Source organism: Ascaphus truei (assembly GCF_040206685.1).
Source record: "Ascaphus truei isolate aAscTru1 chromosome 23 unlocalized genomic scaffold, aAscTru1.hap1 SUPER_23_unloc_1, whole genome shotgun sequence".
Classification (NCBI taxonomy): Eukaryota; Metazoa; Chordata; class Amphibia; order Anura; family Ascaphidae; genus Ascaphus; species Ascaphus truei.
In genome coordinates this window covers 296,347-314,583 of record NW_027453862.1, presented here as the reverse complement: position 1 = coordinate 314,583, position 18,237 = coordinate 296,347, and the positions used below count along the sequence as shown (strand labels likewise).

The 18,237-nt window shown below is 52.9% G+C and overlaps 1 protein-coding gene across 7 annotated transcripts in view; it reads right to left on the bottom strand.

Moving 5' to 3' along the window:
* Positions 1-18,237, bottom strand: part of LOC142474756 (sodium channel protein type 4 subunit alpha-like) — a 173,154-nt gene that overhangs the window by 137,891 nt on the left and 17,026 nt on the right. Inside the window, exon 1 of one of the 7 annotated variants that reach the window (XM_075580981.1) lies at positions 1,038-1,123. The exons of 5 other annotated variants lie outside the window; for them this stretch is intronic. The gene's annotated coding sequence lies outside the window, so the exon portion shown is untranslated. Of the gene's footprint in view, positions 1-1,037; positions 1,124-18,237 lie in introns of those variants that run through there. One more of the 7 variants, XM_075580979.1, reaches the window with a different exon arrangement.

The window sequence follows — 18,237 nt, the reverse complement described above, 5'->3', positions numbered from 1 at the left end:
CCCCACCGTGCGGCAAACACACACATCACTTGTGTGACACAGGGAGATCGCCCCGGGACCCCCGCCCTGATTACAGTGACCCCCCCACCGTGCGGCAAACACACACACATCACTTGTGTGACACAGGAAGACCCCCCCGGGACCCCCGCCCTAATTACAGTGACTTCGGTTACCACATATTATCATATGCTCCTTTAACACGGTAACCGAGAACGACCTCTCACCTATTGGGTCAAAGGTTGACACAACACATCAACCTCTGACCCACTGACACTGCAGGGTGACACAGTGACACCGAGCCCCCCCCCCCCCCCACACCGCATAACTCTGCCCAACCTCAGAGCACCAGTCCCAGAGATATCTGACGTGTGTGTTTCTTTAAATCAGTGCTGTAGTATTAGATAATACTTACTGCATTCCCCCCCCCCACCCTTATTAACTCAACGCCGTTTTTAATAATTTGTAATATCCTGATTATCCTTTGATTTCTATAGCAGCTTTATCCCGCCCCCCCAGCAGTGCAAGATCTGTGTCACACTTTCCTGTTTGGGATCCTTTGTTGCCAGTGTTCCCTGCAGTTTGAGCTGCGAGCTGCAACAATAGGCAATGTTACCGTAGCGACATAAGAATACATTGTAGCTGCTGAGTTGCTGACTGAACGATTGATTGAAACTGAAAGGCGGCCATTTAGTGAACCCAGGGAAGCCGGATCTGTGTCGATCCATCGCGGGAGAAGCAATCGATCGGCAGCTTAGCTAATTAGTTTCCAATAAAGGTAATCAAAGGCGGCGTATACCAACACAAACAAAAGATTTATTTTTTATTTGATTTAAATGCCGCTTGGATCAACTCTCTAATCTCAGATCTGTGACTTCTCCTACACACTTCTTTCTATTAAACCGACACAGAACCCCTAACCCCCCCCCCCCCCCGCCGCCCCGGCCCCCCGCCCCGGCCCCCCACCCCCCGCCGCCCCGGCCATCCACCCCCCGGCCCCCCACTCTTTCCAGCAAAATACAGATTGAAGAATGACTTACAATTAACGAGACGACAATCCTCGCAGGAAGACGGGGGGGGGGGGGGGGGGGGGGGTACCCCAGGACTTTCTCCCACCGAGTCAGCGCAGACGGTGAGCCCGCGAGTCGCAGCTCCGATCCCAAAACATGTGCCTCGCGTACCGCCCGTCCCGAGCCTTTCTTCACGTGGGCTATTTATAGCCAGGAAGGGGGGGGGGGGGGAGAGTTTGATGTGCGACGCAGCACCAAGGAAACAGGTGCGGAGAAGTGGGAGAGAGGGGGGGGGGGAGCGCTCGGCGTTGCGATCCTCCGCAGTCCTGCCAGAGGGGACGCAGACGGGCGACCGGAACCCCCACTATTTTAGGGCCGACGTATCGGGGGGGGGGGGGGGAAAGAGGGGATCGGGCGCCGCTGCGTTTTGGGACGCGCGTTTTTAGGTTCGGGGAATTTGGCGTTGGGTTTCGGCGCTAAACGAAAAAAGAAAGCGTCCCGTCGTCATTACGGCGACAACCGGGGCAGGAAACGGTCAGGAGAAGAAAGGTGCTCAGGGGACTCCGCCCACCGCGTGAATCCCGCGTCTTGTCGCCGGCCGGCGCGGAAGTCCCCGGAAACGGCGTAACTTCCTTCAATACACAGGCGCAGCCTTGCGCAGGTATATAGCTTCGCCGTTATACCAGGCATGGCCAACTCCAGTGCTCAAGTGGCACCAACCAGTCAGCTTTTAAGGATACCCCTGCTTCAGCACAACTGGCTCAATTACTCATTTGAAGACTGCACCCCCTGTGCTGAAGCAGGGATATCCTGCGAACACGGCCCCTTGGGGACTGGAGCCGCCCGCCCTTGCTGTATACGCCGCCTGGCGCCCATCGTTTTGCCCATATACACAATAGTAAAAAAAAACATATATAACCGCCTGCTCTGCAGTCTGCACCCCACCCCCCCCACCACTTCAGAGGCCAGCGCAGTAGGCCACGCAGTGTCCGGAGGAGTAAAAATCCACGTCCAGGAGCCCAGCAACGCGCCCGAATCTGAAGGAGATCTCCTCCCCTCCAGGAATGAAACGTTCGTCGGGGATGAGCAGCTGAGACTCGCGCCCACAGCGGCTGCCATCGAGAAATGTCACAACCCACACGAGACCGGGGGGGGGGGGGGATAAGATCTGAGCAGGCGACACGCTCCGCCATCTTGGGTTATCCCGTCACCGGGGCGGAGCGGTCCCGTCGGTCGACGTGAACCGGCAGAGACCCGCGTTTGCCGCGGCTGAGAGAGGAGCGATCCGCAGGTTGGCAAAGCCGGAAACTCCCCCCCCCCCTCGCCGCGTCGCGTTGGAAAAGCGGCAAAAGTCGTTTCCAACGCCGGAAAATATGGAAATGAAGGGGAGGTGCCGCGGCCGGAGCGGTTTGGGCGGTCAGCGGACTGGTTTGGGCGGTCAGCGGACTGGTTTGGGACTTTTTTCCCCTAAGCTAAAAATTGGGCGAAGTTCTCCGTCTGTTTCACGCTCACTGGCCGTCGTTCCAGGGTCAAAATCACTGACAGATGTGGTCAGATTCCTCTCCACCCTGTCCTGATAGAGATCTGTACATCTGCCTCCCCCTCCCAGTCTGTACCTCTGCCCCACCTCCCCAGTCTGTACCTCTGCCCCCCCTCCCCAGTCTGTACCTCTGCCCCCCCCTCCCCAGTCTGTAGCTCTGCCTCCCCCCTCCCCAGTCTGTACTCTGCCTCCCCCCCAAGTCTGTAGCTCTGCCTCCCCCCCCCCAGTCTGTACCTCTGCCCCCCTCTCCAGTGTGTACCTCTGCCCCCTCTCCAGTGTGTACCTCTGCCTCCCCCTCCCCAGTCTGTACCTCTGCCTCCCCCCCCAGTCTGTACCTCTGCCCCCCTCTCCAGTGTGTACCTCTGCCCCCCTCTCCAGTGTGTACCTCTGCCTCCCCCCCAGTCTGTACTCTGCCTCCTCCCCCAGTCTGTACTCTGCCTCCCCCCCAGTCTGTACCTCTGCCCCCCTCTCCAGTGTGTACCTCTGCCCCCCCTCCCCAGTCTGTACTCTGCCTCCTCCCCCAGTCTGTACTCTGCCTCCCCCCCAGTCTGTACCTCTGCCCCCCTCTCCAGTGTGTACCTCTGCCCCCCTCTCCAGTCTGTACCTCTGCCTCCCCCCCCCAGTCTGTACCTCTGCCTCCCCCTCCCCAGTCTGTACCTCTGCCCCCCCTCCCCAGTCTGTACCTCTGCCCCCCTCCCCAGTCTGTACCTCTGCCCCCCTCCCCAGTCTGTACCTCTGCCCCCCTCCCCAGTCTGAACTTCTGCCTCCCCTCCACAGTCTGTACCTCTGCTCCCCCTCCCCAAGTCTGTACCTTAGCCTCCCCTCCCCAGTCTGTACCTTTGCCCCCTCCCCAGTCCTGTGCCTCTGCCCCCCCCCAGTCTGTACCTCTGCCCCCCTCCCAAGTCTGTACTCTGCCTCCCCCCCCCAGTCTGTACCTCTGCCCCCCCTTTCCAGTCTGCGCCTCTGTTCCCCCTCCCCAGTCTGCACCTCTGCCCCCCCCTCCCCAGTCTGCACCTCAGCACCCCCCCACAGTCTGTACCTCAGCACCCCCCCACAGTCTGTACCTCAGCACCCCCCCACAGTCTGTACCTCAGCACCCCCCCCCCCCCACAGTCCTGCACCTCTGCCCCCCCTCCCCAGTCTGTACCTCTGCCCCCCTCCCCAGTCTGCACCTCAGCACCCCCTCCCCAGTCTGTACCTCTGCCTCTCCCTCCCCCAGTCTATACCTCTGCCTCTCCCTCCCCAGTCTGTACCTCTGCCTCCCCCCCCAGTCTGTACCTCTGCCTCCCCCTCCCCAGTCTGCGCCTCTGCCCCCTTCCACAAGTCTGTACCTCTGCCCCCGCTCCCCGGTCTGTACCTTTGCACCCCCTCCCTGGTCTGTACCTCTGCCTCTCCCCCCCCAGTCTGCACCTCAGCCTCCCCCTCCCATCTGCGCCTCTGCCTCCCCTCCCCAGTCCTGTACCTCTGCTCCCCCTCCCCAGTCTGTACTACTGCCCCCCCTCCCCAGTCTGTACCTCTGCCTCCTCCCCCAGTCTGTACCTCTGCCTCCCCTCCCCAGTCTGTACCTCTGCCCCCCTCTCACGTCTGTACCTCTGCCCCCCTCTCCAGTGTGTACCTCTGCCCCCCTCTCCAGTGTGTACCTCTGCCTCCCCCTCCCCAGTCTGTACCTCTGCCCCCCTCCCCAGTCTGTACCTCTGCCCCCCTCTCCAATGTGTACCTCTGTCCCCCTCTCCAGTGTGTACCTCTGCCCCCCTCCCCAGTCTGTACTCTGCCTCCCCCCCCAGTCTGTACCTCTGCCCCCCTCTCCAGTGTGTACCTCTGCCCCCCTTCCCAGTCTGTACCTCTGCCTCCCCCTCCCCAGTCTGTACCTCTGCCTCCCCCTCCCCAGTCTGTACCTCTGCCCCCCTCCCCAGTCTGTACCTCTGCCCCCCTCCCCAGTCTGTACCTCTGCCCCCCTCCCCAGTCTGTACTTCTGCCTCCCCTCCCCAGTCTGTACCTCTGCCCCCCTCCCCAGTCTGTACCTCTGCCCCCCTCCCCAGTCTGTACCTCTGCTCCCCCTCCCCAAGTCTGTACCTCTGCCTCCCCTCCCCAGTCTGTACCTCTGCCCCCTCCCCAGTCTGTACCTCTGCCCCCCCCAGTCTGTACCTCTGCCCCCTCCCAAGTCTGTACCTCTGCCTCCCCCCCCCCAGTCTGTACCTCTGCCCCCCTCTCCAGTCTGCGCCTCTGCTCCCCCTCCCCAGTCTGCGCCTCTTTCCCCCCTCCCCAGTCTGCACCTCAGCACCCCCCCACAGTCTGTACCTCAGCACCCCCCCACAGTCTGTACCTCAGCACCCCCCCCCCCCCCCACAGTCTGCACCTCTGCCCCCCCTCCCCAGTCTGTACCTCTGCCCCCCTCCCCCAGTCTGCACCTCAGCACCCCCTCCCCAGTCTGTACCTCTGCCTCTCCCCCCCCCCAGTCTATACCTCTGCCTCTCCCTCCCCAGTCTGTACCTCTGCCTCCCCCCCCCAGTCTGTACCTCTGCCTCCCCCTCCCCAGTCTGCGCCTCTGCCCCCCCTCCACAGTCTGTACCTCTGCCCCCGTTCCCCGGTCTGTACCTTTGCACCCCCTCCCTGGTCTGTACCTCTGCCTCTCCCCCCCCAGTCTGCACCTCAGCCTCCCCCTCCCATCTGCGCCTCTGCCTCCCCTCCCCAGTCTGTACCTCTGCTCCCCCTCCCCAGTCTGTACTACTGCCCCCCCTCCCCAGTCTGTACCTCTGCTCCCCCTCCCCAGTCTGTACTACTGCCCACCCTCCCCAGTCTGTACTTCTGCCCCCCCTCCCCAGCCTGTACCTCTGCCCCCCATCCCCAGTCTGTACCTCTGCCTCCCCTCCCCAGTCTGTACCTCTGCCTCCCCTCCCCAGTCTGTACATCTGCCTCCCCCTCCCCAGTCTGTACTTCTGCCCCCCCTCCCCAGCCTGTACCTCTGCCCCCCATCCCCAGTCTGTACCTCTGCCTCCCCTCCCCAGCCTGTACCTCTGCCCCCCATCCCCAGTCTGTACCTCTGCCTCCCCTCCTCAGTCTGTACCTCTGCCTCCCTACCCCAGTCTGTACATCTGCCTCCCCCTCCCCAGTCTGTACCTCTGCCCCCCTCCCAGGTCTGTACCTCTGCCCCCCCCCCTTCCCCGGTCTGTACCTCTGCCCCCCCCCTCCCCAGTCTTTACCAATGCCCTCCCTCCCCAGTCTGTACCGCTGCCTCCCCTTCCCAGTCTGTATCTCTGCCCCCTCCCCAGTCTGTATCTCTGCCCCCACCCCAGGCTGTATCTCTGCCCCCTCCCCAGTCTGTACCTCTGCCCCCCTCCCCAGTCTGTACCCTTGCCCCCCCTTCCCCAGTCTGTACCTCTGCCCCCCCCTCCCCAGTCTGTACCTCTGCCTCCCCTCTCCAGTCTGTACCTCTGCTCCCCTCCCCAGTCTGTACCTCTGCCTCCCCCCTCACCAGTCTGTACCTCTGCCTCCCCCCTCACCAGTCTGTACCTCTGCCCCCCTCCCCGGTCGGTACCTCTGCCCGCCCCTCCCCAGTCTGCACCTCTGCCCCCTCCCCGGTCGGTACCTCTGCCTCCCCTCCCCAGTCTGTACCTCTGCCTCTCCCCCCCCCCCCAGTCTATACCTCTGCCTCTCCCTCCCCAGTCTGTACCTCTGCCTCCCCCCCCAATCTGTACCTCTGCCCCCGCTCCCCGGTCTGTACCTCTGCTCCCCCTCCCCAGTCTGTACTACTGCCCACCCTCCCCAGTCTGTACTTCTGCCCCCCCTCCCCAGCCTGTACCTCTGCCCCCCATCCCCAGTCTGTACCTCTGCCTCCCCTCCCCAGTCTGTACCTCTGCCTCCCCCTCCCCAGTCTGTACTTCTGCCCCCCCTCCCCAGCCTGTACCTCTGCCCCCATCCCCAGTCTGTACCTCTGCCTCCCCTCCCCAGCCTGTACCTCTGCCCCCCATCCCCAGTCTGTACCTCTGCCTCCCCTCCTCAGTCTGTACCTCTGCCTCCCCCTCCCCAGTCTGTACCTCTGCCTCCCCTCGCAGGTCTGTACCTCTGCTCCCCCCCCCCCTTCCCACTCTGTACCTCTGCCTCCCCCTCCACAGTCTGTACCTCTGCCTCCCCTCCCAAGTCTGTACCTCTGCTCCCCCTCCCCAGTCTGTACCTCTGTCTCCCCTCCCAAGTCTGTACCTCTGCTCCCCCTCCCCAGTCTGTACTTCTGCCTCCCCTCCCCAGTCTGTACCTCTGCTCACCCTCCCCAGTCTGTACTTCTGCCTCCCCCTCCCCAGTCTGTACCTCTGCCCCCCCTCCCCAGCCTACACCTCTGCCCCCCTCTCCAGTCTGTACCTCTGCCCCCCCTCCCCAGTCTGTACCTCTGCCCCATCCTCCCCAGTGTGTACCTCTGCCCCCCTCCCCAGCCTACACCTCTTCCCCCCCTCTCCAGTCTGTACCTCTGCCCCCCCTCCCCAGTCTGTATCTCTGCCCCTCTCCCCAGTCTGTACCTCTGCCCCCCCTCCCAAGTCTGTATCTCTGCCCCCTCCCCAGTCTGTACTTCTGCCCCCCCCTCCCCAGTCTGTATCTCTGCCACCCCCCCCAGTCTGTACCTCTGCCTCCCCTCCCCAGTCTGTACCTCTGCCCCTCCTCCCCAGTCTGTACCTCTGCCTCCCTCCCCCGTCTGTATCTCTGCCCCCACCCGTCTGTATCTCTGCCCCCACCCCAGTCTGTACCTCTGCCTCCCCTCCCCAGTCTGTACCTCTGCCTCCCCTCCCCAGTCTGTACCTCTGCCTCTCCTCCCCGGTCGGAACTCTGCCTCCCCTCCCCAGTCTGTACCTCTGCCTCCCCCTCCCCAGTCTGTACCTCTGCCTCCCCTCGCAGGTCTGTACCTCTGCTCCCCCCCCCTTCCCACTCTGTACTTCTGCCCCATCCTCCCCAGTCTGTATCTCGGCCCCCTCCCCAGTCTGTACCTCTGCCTCCCCTCCCAAGTCTGTACCTCTGCTCCTCCTCCCCAGTCTGTACTTCTGCCTCCCCTCCCCAGTCTGTACCTCTGCTCCCCCTCCCCAGTCTGTACTTCTGCCTCCCCCTCCCCAGTCTGTACCTCTGCCCCCCCTCCCCAGTCTGTACAACTGCCTCCCCCCTCAGACTGTATCTCTGCCCCCTCCCGTCTGTACTTCTGCCCCCCTCCCCAGTCTGTACCTCTGCCTCCCCTCCCCAGTCTGTATCTCTGCCCCCTCCCCAGTCTGTACCTCTGCCTCCCCTCCCCGGTCGGTACCTCTGCCTCCCCTCCCCAGTCTGTACCTCTGCCTCCCCTCCCCAGTCTGTATCTCTGCCCCCACCCCAGTCTGTATCTCTGCCCCCACCCCAGTCTGTACCTCTGCCTCATCCTCCACAGTCTGTACCTCTGCCTCTCTGGCTTCTCTGTGTGTTGTGTGGGTAGAGAGGGCTTCTCTATGTGTTGTGTGAGTAGAGAGGGCTTCTCTGTGTGTTGTGTGGGTAGAGAGTGCTTCTCTGTGTGTTGTGTGAGTAGAGAGGGCTTCTCTGTGTGTTGTGTGGGTAGAGAGGGCTTCTCTGTGTGTTGTGTGGGTAGAGAGGGCTTCTCTGTGTGTTGTGTGAGTAGAGAGTGCTTCTCTGTTTGTTGTGTGAGTAGAGAGGGCTTCTCTGTGTGTTGTGTGAGTAGAGAGGGCTTCTCTGTGTGTTGTGTGAGTAGAGAGGGCTTCTCTGTGTGTTGTGTGGGTAGAGAGGGCTTCTCTATGTGTTGTGTGAGTAGAGAGGGCTTCTCTGTGTGTTGTGTGGGTAGAGAGGGCTTCTCTGTGTGTTGTGTGAGTAGAGAGGGCTTCTCTGTGTGTTGTGTGAGTAGAGAGTGCTTCTCTGTGTGTTGTGTGGGTAGAGAGGGCTTCTCTGTGTGTTGTGTGAGTAGAGAGTGCTTCTCTGTGTGTTGTGTGGGTAGAGAGGGCTTCTCTGTGTGTTGTGTGGGTAGAGAGGGCTTCTCTGTGTGTTGTGTGAGTAGAGAGTGCTTCTCTGTGTGTTGTGTGAGTAGAGAGGGCTTCTCTGTGTGTTGTGTGGGTAGAGAGGGCTTCTCTGTGTGTTGTGTGAGTAGAGAGTGCTTCTCTGTGTGTTGTGTGAGTACAGAGGGCTTCTCTGTGTGTTGTGTGAGTAGAGAGGGCTTCTCTGTGTGTTGTGTGGGTAGAGAGTGCTTCTCTGTGTGTTGTGTGGGTAGAGAGGGCTTCTCTGTGTGTTGTGTGAGTAGAGAGGGCTTCTCTGTGTGTTGTGTGAGTAGAGAGGGCTTCTCTGTGTGTTGTGTGAGTAGAGAGGGCTTCTCTGTGTGTTGTGTGAGCAGAGAGGGCTTCTCTGTGTGTTGTGTGAGTAGAGAGGGCTTCTCTGTGTGTTGTGTGAGTAGAGAGGGCTTCTCTGTGTGTTGTGTGGGTAGAGAGGGCTTCTCTGTGTGTTGTGTGGGTAGAGAGGGCTTCTCTGTGTGTTGTGTGGGTAGAGAGGGCTTCTCTATGTGAAGTGCGTCTGTATCAAGGGACGAGCACACGCATTGCTTTGCAAGGGACTAGGTAAAAATGGTAGCACTCACTCAGCCTGCTTGGGTAAGAAAAGGAAGTGTGTAATGTTTGTCACACAGGAATAGGGACAGGGCTAAGCTACCTGTGCATTCAGACAGGGGAGGATGGAAAAGTCCATTTAGCCAGGGGAATTAAAGGGGTTTTAACGGCAACCAACTTCCTAGCAGGCTGGAGAATAGGGAAGTAACTAAATGTATCCATTCCCCCCTGCACTAGGAATAATAGCTGCAGGGAAAGCTACATCCAAATAAAGGGTCTCAGGCAGAGCTGCAAAAAGGGGGGGGGGGGGGGAACAGGGGAACAGAAATAGACAATCCTGTTCCAGGACATTTATTACTGAAAAGATCAAGAACTGTGTTTTGGGGTCTTTGGGGCTTCCTCAAAAAGGTTTTTTTTTTTTTTGGAGGGCAGAGATTGCATTTGTAGTTTCTGCTCATTGTGCCAGCGTGTGACACCCAGATATCAGTCGTTACTTAATCAGTAATCAGTAACTGACCGAAGATTTAATCGAACATGGTATCTAGTAACTTGAGATAATTATTTCTACCACTTTTTCTGCCAGAGACACGAGTCCGGGTTCCTTTAATCAGAGCTCATAACGGGGTATTAACTAAATCAGTAATGGACGTTATGTTCGCAGAGGTATAACTATTATCCACAATGCTAATTGTATGCAAAAACAGCTAAACATGAGGGTAAGTATGTCTTAGTGTTACTCCCATCTACACCCTATAACTCCCAATAACGTGACGGTAAGTGTGTCTTAGTGTTACTCCCATCCAGACCCTATAACTCCCAATAACGTGAGGGTAAGTATGTCTTAGTGTTACTCCCATCCAGTCCCTATAACTCCCAATAACGTGACGGTAAGTGTGTCTTAGTGTTACTCCCATCCAGACCCTATAACTCCCAATAACATGACGGTGAGTATGTCTTAGTGTTACTCCCATCCAGTCCCTATAACTCCCAATAACGTGACGGTGAGTGTGTCTTAGTGTTACTCCCATCCAGTCCCTATTACTCCCAATAACGTGACAGTAAGTATGTCTTAGTGTTACTCCCATCCAGTCCCTATAACTTCCAATAATGTGACGGTAAGTATGTCTTAGTTTTACTCCCATCCAGGCCCTATAACTTCCAATAACGTGACGGTAAGTATGTCTTAGTGTTACTCCCATCCAGACCCTATAACTCCCAATAACGTGACGGTAAGTATGTCTTAGTGTTACTCCCATCCAGTCCCTATAACTCCCAATAACGTGACGGTAAGTATGTCTTAGTGTTACTCCCATCCAGTCCCTATAACTCCCAATAACGTGACGGTAAGTATGTCTTAGTGTTACTCCCATCCAGTCCCTATAACTCCCAATAACGTGACGGTAAGTATGTCTTAGTGTTACTCCCATCCAGTCCCTATAACTCCCAATAACGTGACGGTAAGTATGTCTTAGTGTTACTCCCATCTACACCCTATAACTCCCAATAACGTGACGGTAAGTGTGTCTTAGTGTTACTCCCATCCAGACCCTATAACTCCCAATAACGTGACGGTAAGTGTGTCTTAGTGTTACTCCCATCCAGACCCTATAACTCCCAATAACGTGACAGTAAGTATGTCTTAGTGTTACTCCCATCTACACCCTATAACTCCCAATAACATGACAGTAAGTATGTCTTAGTGTTACCCCCATCCAGACCCTATAACTCCCAATAATGTGACGGTAAGTATGTCTTAGTGTTACTCCCATCCTGACCCTATAACTCCCAATAACGTGATGGTAAGTATGTCTTAGTGTTACTCCCATCCAGACCCTATAACTCCCAATAACATGACAGTAAGTATGTCTTAGTGTTACTCCCATCCAGTCCCTATAACTCCCAATAACGTGAGGGTAAGTATGTCTTAGTGTTACCCCCATCCAGACCCTATAACTCCCAATAATGTGACGGTAAGTATGTCTAGTATTGCTCCCATCCAGGCCCTATAACTTCCAAGAACGTCTTAGGGGCCTATTCAGGTAGCTTTGATAAGTAACTTAACGCTTGGTAAGTGCACTTACCAAGTAATTTTGCATGTGTTGCTATTCAGAAAGCTTCGATGACATGTCAAAATCACTTGTAAAAGGCTTTTAACAGGAGGAAGGAGGCAGGGAAGGTGTTCCTAACCTAATAGGTATCACCATATGTATATATGTCCCCTCAAATCTTCCACCAAATAAATTAAGGAAAGGCCATTCTGCTTTTGAGAAAGGCCATATGTGGCCGAAATGTCACGTCATTTTGTTGGCAATAAATAGTGTATTTAAAATCCGAGGGGCCCCTGTTCTTTACACCTCTCGCTGAATATTGGATTATCACAGAGAATCCAGCACCAGGAGCCCCGGTATTTGTATCCTTTTAATTAAGATATTTTGCTGTGCAGCAGTTTCCCCATATTATTTATTTATATAGCGCCATTAATGTACACAGCGCGTCACAGTAATAATACACGTGGTAATCAAATAAATAACACATAATACAAATAACAGATCATGGGAATAAGTGCTTCAGGTATAAAAGTAACATTAAGGAAGAGGCGTCCCTGCTCCGAAGAGCTTACAATCTAATTGGTAGGTAGGGAGAACGTACAGAGACAGTAGGAGGGAGATCTGGTAAGTGCGTCTGCAGGGGACCAAACTTTATGTATCATGTGTATAGTATCAGCCACGGAGCTACTCATATGCTTCTTTAATGAAGTGTGTCTTAAGGTGGATAGAGAGGGTGCTAGTTGGGTATTGAGGGGAAGGGCATTCCAGAGGTGTGGGGCAGTCAGTGAGAAAGGTTTAAGTCGGGAGAGGGCTTTAGATACAAAGGGGGCAGAGAGAAGACATCCTTGAGCAGAACGCAAGAGTCGGGAAGCCGACAAATTAACATACCTGGGGTGCCATAGGAGATATGCTAATGTCCATGCAAAGTATATTTAAAGGTGCCACACATGCTCAAATATATCTTTAACACCAATCCGTTCAAATACCTTTGTGATGAAGGGGGTACCAGTGTCAGACCCAACAGGATTAGAACCCAGAACACTGCCATTCAGGACAGCAGCTCTAGCACTGAACTGACCCCGATGCTGGGAAGCTCCACTGTCACCTATCTCTCAGGTGTCACCTATCTCTCAGGTGTCTCAGGTGTCACCTATCTCTCAGGTGTCTCAGGTGTCACATATCTCTCAGGTGTCACCTATCTCTCAGGTGTCCAAAGAAAAAACTGTCCTGCGCTTCGGTGATCAGTAATTGCACCATATGGTGTCAAAGTGGTCATGTGGGGCTGGGAAAGAGGGAGCTAAGCATGGCCACTAGAATGACCGGAGTAGGTGGGAAAGGTGATAACCCTTACCTATGTCGCAACTCCGGTCTGGGTCCTGCTCTCCTCTGCTCCTCAGCTCACGCGTGCAGCCTTCTATGGAAATACAAGGGATGGAAGGGCTCCGGCGCAACTGCGCGTGACAGACTCCAAACAGCTCCCGGATGAATTCAACAAAACTTTATTCGCACAAAAACACACTGGGGCTACACCACGATCTCCCCCTCTACGCGTTTCACCCTCTAGGATAGGGCTTCTATAGCCCTATCCTAGAGGGTGAAACGCGTAAAGGGGGAGATCGTGGTGTAGCCCCAGTGTGTTTTTGTGCGAATAAAGTTTTGTTAAATTCATCCGGGAGCTGTTTGGAGTCTGTCACGCGCAGTTGCGCCGGAGCCCTTCCATCCCTATCTCTCAGGTGTCACCTATCTCTCAGGTGTCACATATCTCTGGTGTCTCAGGTGTCACATATCTCTCAGGTGTCACCTATCTCTCAGGTGTCTCAGGTGTCACCTATCTCTCAGGTGTCACATATCTCTCAGGTGTCACATATCTCTCAGGTGTCACATATCTCTCAGGTGTCACCTATCTCTCAGATGTCTCAGGTGTCACCTATCTCAGGTGTCTTCGGTGTCACATATCTCTCATGTGTCTCATATCTCTCAGGTGTCTCATATCTCTCAGGTATCTCAGGTGTCATATCTCTCAGGTCTCTCAGGTGTCACATATCTCTCAGGTGTCACATATATCTCTCAGGTGTCACATATATCTCTCAGGTGTCACATATCTCTCAGGTGTCACATATCTCTCAGGTGTCACATATCTCTCAGGTGTTTCAGGTGTCACATATCTCTCAGGTGTCACATATCTCTCAGGTGTCACATTTCTCTCAGGTGTTTCAGGTGTCACATATCTCCCAGGTATATCAGGTGTCAGATGTCACATATCTCTCAGGTATATCATGTGTCACATATCTCTCAGGTGTCACATATCTCTCAGGTATCTCAGTTGTCACATCTCTCAGGTATCTCAGTTGTCACATATCTCTCAGGTATATCAGGTGTCACATATCTCTCAGGTGTCACATGTCTCTCAGGTATCTCAGTTGTCACATATCTCTCAGGTATCTCAGTTGTCACATATCTCTCAGGTGTCACATATCTCTCAGGAATCTCAGGTGTCACATATCTCTCAGGTATCTCAGTTGTCACATATCTCTCAGGTATATCAGGTGTCACATATCTCTCAGGTGTCACATATCTCTCAGGTATATCAGGTGTCACATATCTCTCAGGTATATCAGGTGTCACATATCTCTCAGGTGTCACATATCTCTCAGGAATCTCAGGTGTCACATATCTCTCAGGTATCTCAGTTGTCACATATCTCTCAGGTATCTCAGGTGTCACATATCTCTCAGGTGTCACATATCTCTCAGGTATCTCAGTTGTCACATCTCTCAGGTATCTCAGTTGTCACATATCTCTCAGGTATCTCAGTTGTCACATATCTCTCAGGTATCTCAGTTGTCACATATCTCTCAGGAATCTCAGGTGTCACATATCTCTCAGGTATCTCAGGTGTCACATATCTCTCAGGTATCTCAGGTGTCACATATCTCTTAGGTATCTCAGTTGTCACATATCTCTCAGGTATCTCTCAGGTCTCTCAAGTGTCACATATCTCTCAGGAATCTCAGGTGCCACATACTGTATCTCTCAGGTGTCACCTATCTCTCAGTTGTCACATATCTCTCAGGTATATCAGGTGTCACATATCTCTCAGGTGTCACATATCTCTCAGGTATATCAGGTGTCACATATCTCTCAGGTATATCAGGTGTCACATATCTCTCAGGTGTCACATATCTCTCAGGAATCTCAGGTGTCACATATCTCTCAGGTATCTCAGTTGTCACATATCTCTCAGGTATCTCAGGTGTCACATATCTCTCAGGTGTCACATATCTCTCAGGTATCTCAGTTGTCACATCTCTCAGGTATCTCAGTTGTCACATATCTCTCAGGTATCTCAGTTGTCACATATCTCTCAGGTATCTCAGTTGTCACATATCTCTCAGGAATCTCAGGTGTCACATATCTCTCAGGTATCTCAGGTGTCACATATCTCTCAGGTATCTCAGGTGTCACATATCTCTCAGGTATCTCAGTTGTCACATATCTCTCAGGTATCTCTCAGGTCTCTCAAGTGTCACATATCTCTCAGGAATCTCAGGTGCCACATACTGTATCTCTCAGGTGTCACATATCTCTCAGATGTCACATATCTCTCAGATGTCACATATCTCTCAGGTCTCTCAGGTGCTAATTCTTTTGCCCGAGGAACATTGACCTGTCACCCAGAACGTGGAAATGTTCTGACTTTAAAGCAGCGATACGGCTTTTCCCCTTGTCCCTTCTCCTTTTCCCCTTATTTGTATATGTAAAGCGTGTGACAACATATCATTCTACATTTTTACCTAGACTGGCAATCGTTTGCTGCTCCTGCTATAAATCTGTCAAACTCCTGAGTGTGTGCCTAACATAATGGCTGCCTCAGTCAGTGTAAGGCTACGGCCCCAGTCACTGCGTGCACGCGGCGCCACCGTTTAAGCCGCGATCTGTGGTCCAATAGGGTTCATAGAGGGCCGTATCTTGTTCGTGCCGCACACGCGCAGCCACGAGCAGTGGGGGCGAGGCCTTACTCAGCAGCTACAATGTATCCTGATATTACTACGGTAACATTACCTATTGTTACAGCTCGCAGCTCAAACTGCTGGGAACACAGGCAACCAATGATCCCAAACAGGAAAGTGTGACACAGATCTTGCACTGCTGGGGAGGTGGGCTAAACCTGCTATAGAAATCAAAGGATGCTCAGTGTGTTAAAACTGATAAACATGGCATTGAGTTGAATGTTAAAAAAATGCAGTAAATATTATCTAATACTACAAAACGGATTTTTTTTTTTTTTTTTTTAAACAACACATACTGTATAGGATATTGTATAGGATATTGTATAGGATACTGTATAGGATATTGTATAGGATATTGTATAGGATACTGTATAGGATACTGTATAGGATATTGTATAGGATACTGTATAGGATATTGCTTGTACTGCTCCTTGTAACATATAGCAGCAATTATGTTTCCACGTGTACCATTAAGTACTCTCATAGTCGCGTCTATAAGCCAGGGGGGCTCAGCTGCAGACCTGAAGACCCCGCAAAAGGTTAGGCTATAAGGATATCCCAGCTCGAAGACCGAGCCACTGATTGAACCACCTGTGGTGAAGCAGGGATATTCTGAAAACCTTGACCTGGAAGGGGGGGGGGGGGGGGCTTGAGAACTGAGTTGAGAACCCCTGGTATAAGCAGTTATTTGGGGTTTTTTCTTGAGCTGGTCAGTTTTTCATTTAAAAAAAACGTTTTTGATATACAGTACTTTGTTTTTTTTTATAAGCCTCGTACCTATCTCCTACAGAGGTTAATATGTGTTATTATAACATATATTATCTGCAACTGTGCATGCAATGTCTTGTATATAATGTATACCCGCTCACTTGTGTAACTGTATTTGTAACCATGTATTGTCTGTCATCTTAACTCTGTGCCCAGGACATGCGTGAGAACGAGAGGTAACTCTCACTGTATTACTGCCTGTAACATGTTATAACTCTGTGCCCAGGACATGCGTGAGAACGAGAGGTAACTCTCACTGTATTACTGCCTGTAACACATGTTATAACTCTGTGCCCAGGACATGCGTGAGAACGAGATGTAACGCTCACTGTATTACTGCCTGTAACACGTTATAACTCTGTGCCCAGGACACGCGTGAGAACGAGAGGTAACTCTCACTGTATTACTGCCTGTAACATGTTATAACTCTGTGCCCAGGACATGCGTGAGAACGAGAGGTAACTCTCACTGTATTACTGCCTGTAACACATGTTATAACTCTGTGCCCAGGACATGCGTGAGAACGAGAGGTAACTCTCACTGTATTACTGCCTGTAACACGTTATAACTCTGTGCCCAGGACATGCGTGAGAACGAGAGGTAACTCTCACTGTATTACTGCCTGTAACATGTTATAACTCTGTGCCCAGGACATGCGTGAGAACGAGAGGTAACTCTCACTGTATTACTTCCTGTAACACATGTTATAACTCTGTGCCCAGGACATGCGTGAGAACGAGAGGTAACTCTCACTGTATTACTGCCTGTAACACATGTTATAACTCTGTGCCCAGGACATGCGTGAGAACGAGAGGTAACTCTCACTGTATTACTGCCTGTAACATGTTATAACTCTGTGCCCAGGACATGCGTGAGAACGAGAGGTAACTCTCACTGTATTACTGCCTGTAACACATGTTATAACTCTGTGCCCAGGACATGCGTGAGAACGAGATGTAACGCTCACTGTATTACTGCCTGTAACACGTTATAACTCTGTGCTCAGGATATGCGTGGGAACGAGAGGTAACTCTCACTGTATTACTGCCTGTAACATGTTATAACTCTGTGCTCAGGACATGCGTGAGAACGAGAGGTAACTCTCACTGTATTACTGCCTGTAACACATGTTATAACTCTGTGCCCAGGACATGCGTGAGAACGAGAGGTAACTCTCACTGTATTACTGCCTGTAACACGTTATAACTCTGTGCCCAGGACATGCGTGAGAACGAGAGGTAACTCTCACTGTATTACTGCCTGTAACACGTTATAACTCTGTGCCCAGGACATGCATGAGAACGAGAGGTAACTCTCACTGTATTACTTCCTGTAACACATGTTATAACTCTGTGCCCAGGACATGCGTGAGAGCGAGAGGTAACTCTCACTGTATTACTGCCTGTAACACGTTATAACTCTGTGCCCAGGACATGCGTGAGAACGAGCGGTAACTCTCACTTTATTACTGCCTGTAACACATGTTATAACTCTGTGCCCAGGACATGCGTGAGAACGAGAGGTAACTCTCACTGTATTACTGCCTGTAACACACGTTATAACTCTGTGCCCAGGACATGCGTGAGAACGAGAGGTAACTCTCACTGTATTACTGCCTGTAACACACGTTATAACTCTGTGCCCAGGACATGCGTGAGAACGAGAGGTAACTCTCACTGTATTACTGCCTGTAACACGTGTTATAACTCTGTGCCCAGGACATGCGTGAGAACGAGATGTAACGCTCACTGTATTACTGCCTGTAACACGTTATAACTCTGTGCCCAGGACATGCGTGAGAACGAGAGGTAACTCTCACTGTATTACTGCCTGTAACACGTTATAACTCTGTGCCCAGGACATGCGTGAGAACGAGAGGTAACTCTCACTGTATTACTGCCTGTAACACATGTTATAACTCTGTGCCCAGGACATGCATGAGAACGAGAGGTAACTCTCACTGTATTACTTCCTGTAACACATGTTATAACTCTGTGACCAGGACATGCGTGAGAACGAGACGTAACTCTCACTGTATTACTGCCTGTAACATGTTATAACTCTGTGCCCAGGACACGCGTGAAAACGAGACGTAACTCTCACTGTGTTACTGCCTGTAACACGTTATAACTCTGTGCCCAGGACATGCGTGAGAACGAGAGGTAACTCTCACTGTATTACTGCCTGTAACACATGTTATAACTCTGTGCTCAGGACATGCGTGAGAACGAGACGTAACTCTCACTGTATTACTTCCTGTAACACATGTTATAACACTGTGCCCAGGACATGCGTGAGAACGAGACGTAATTCTCA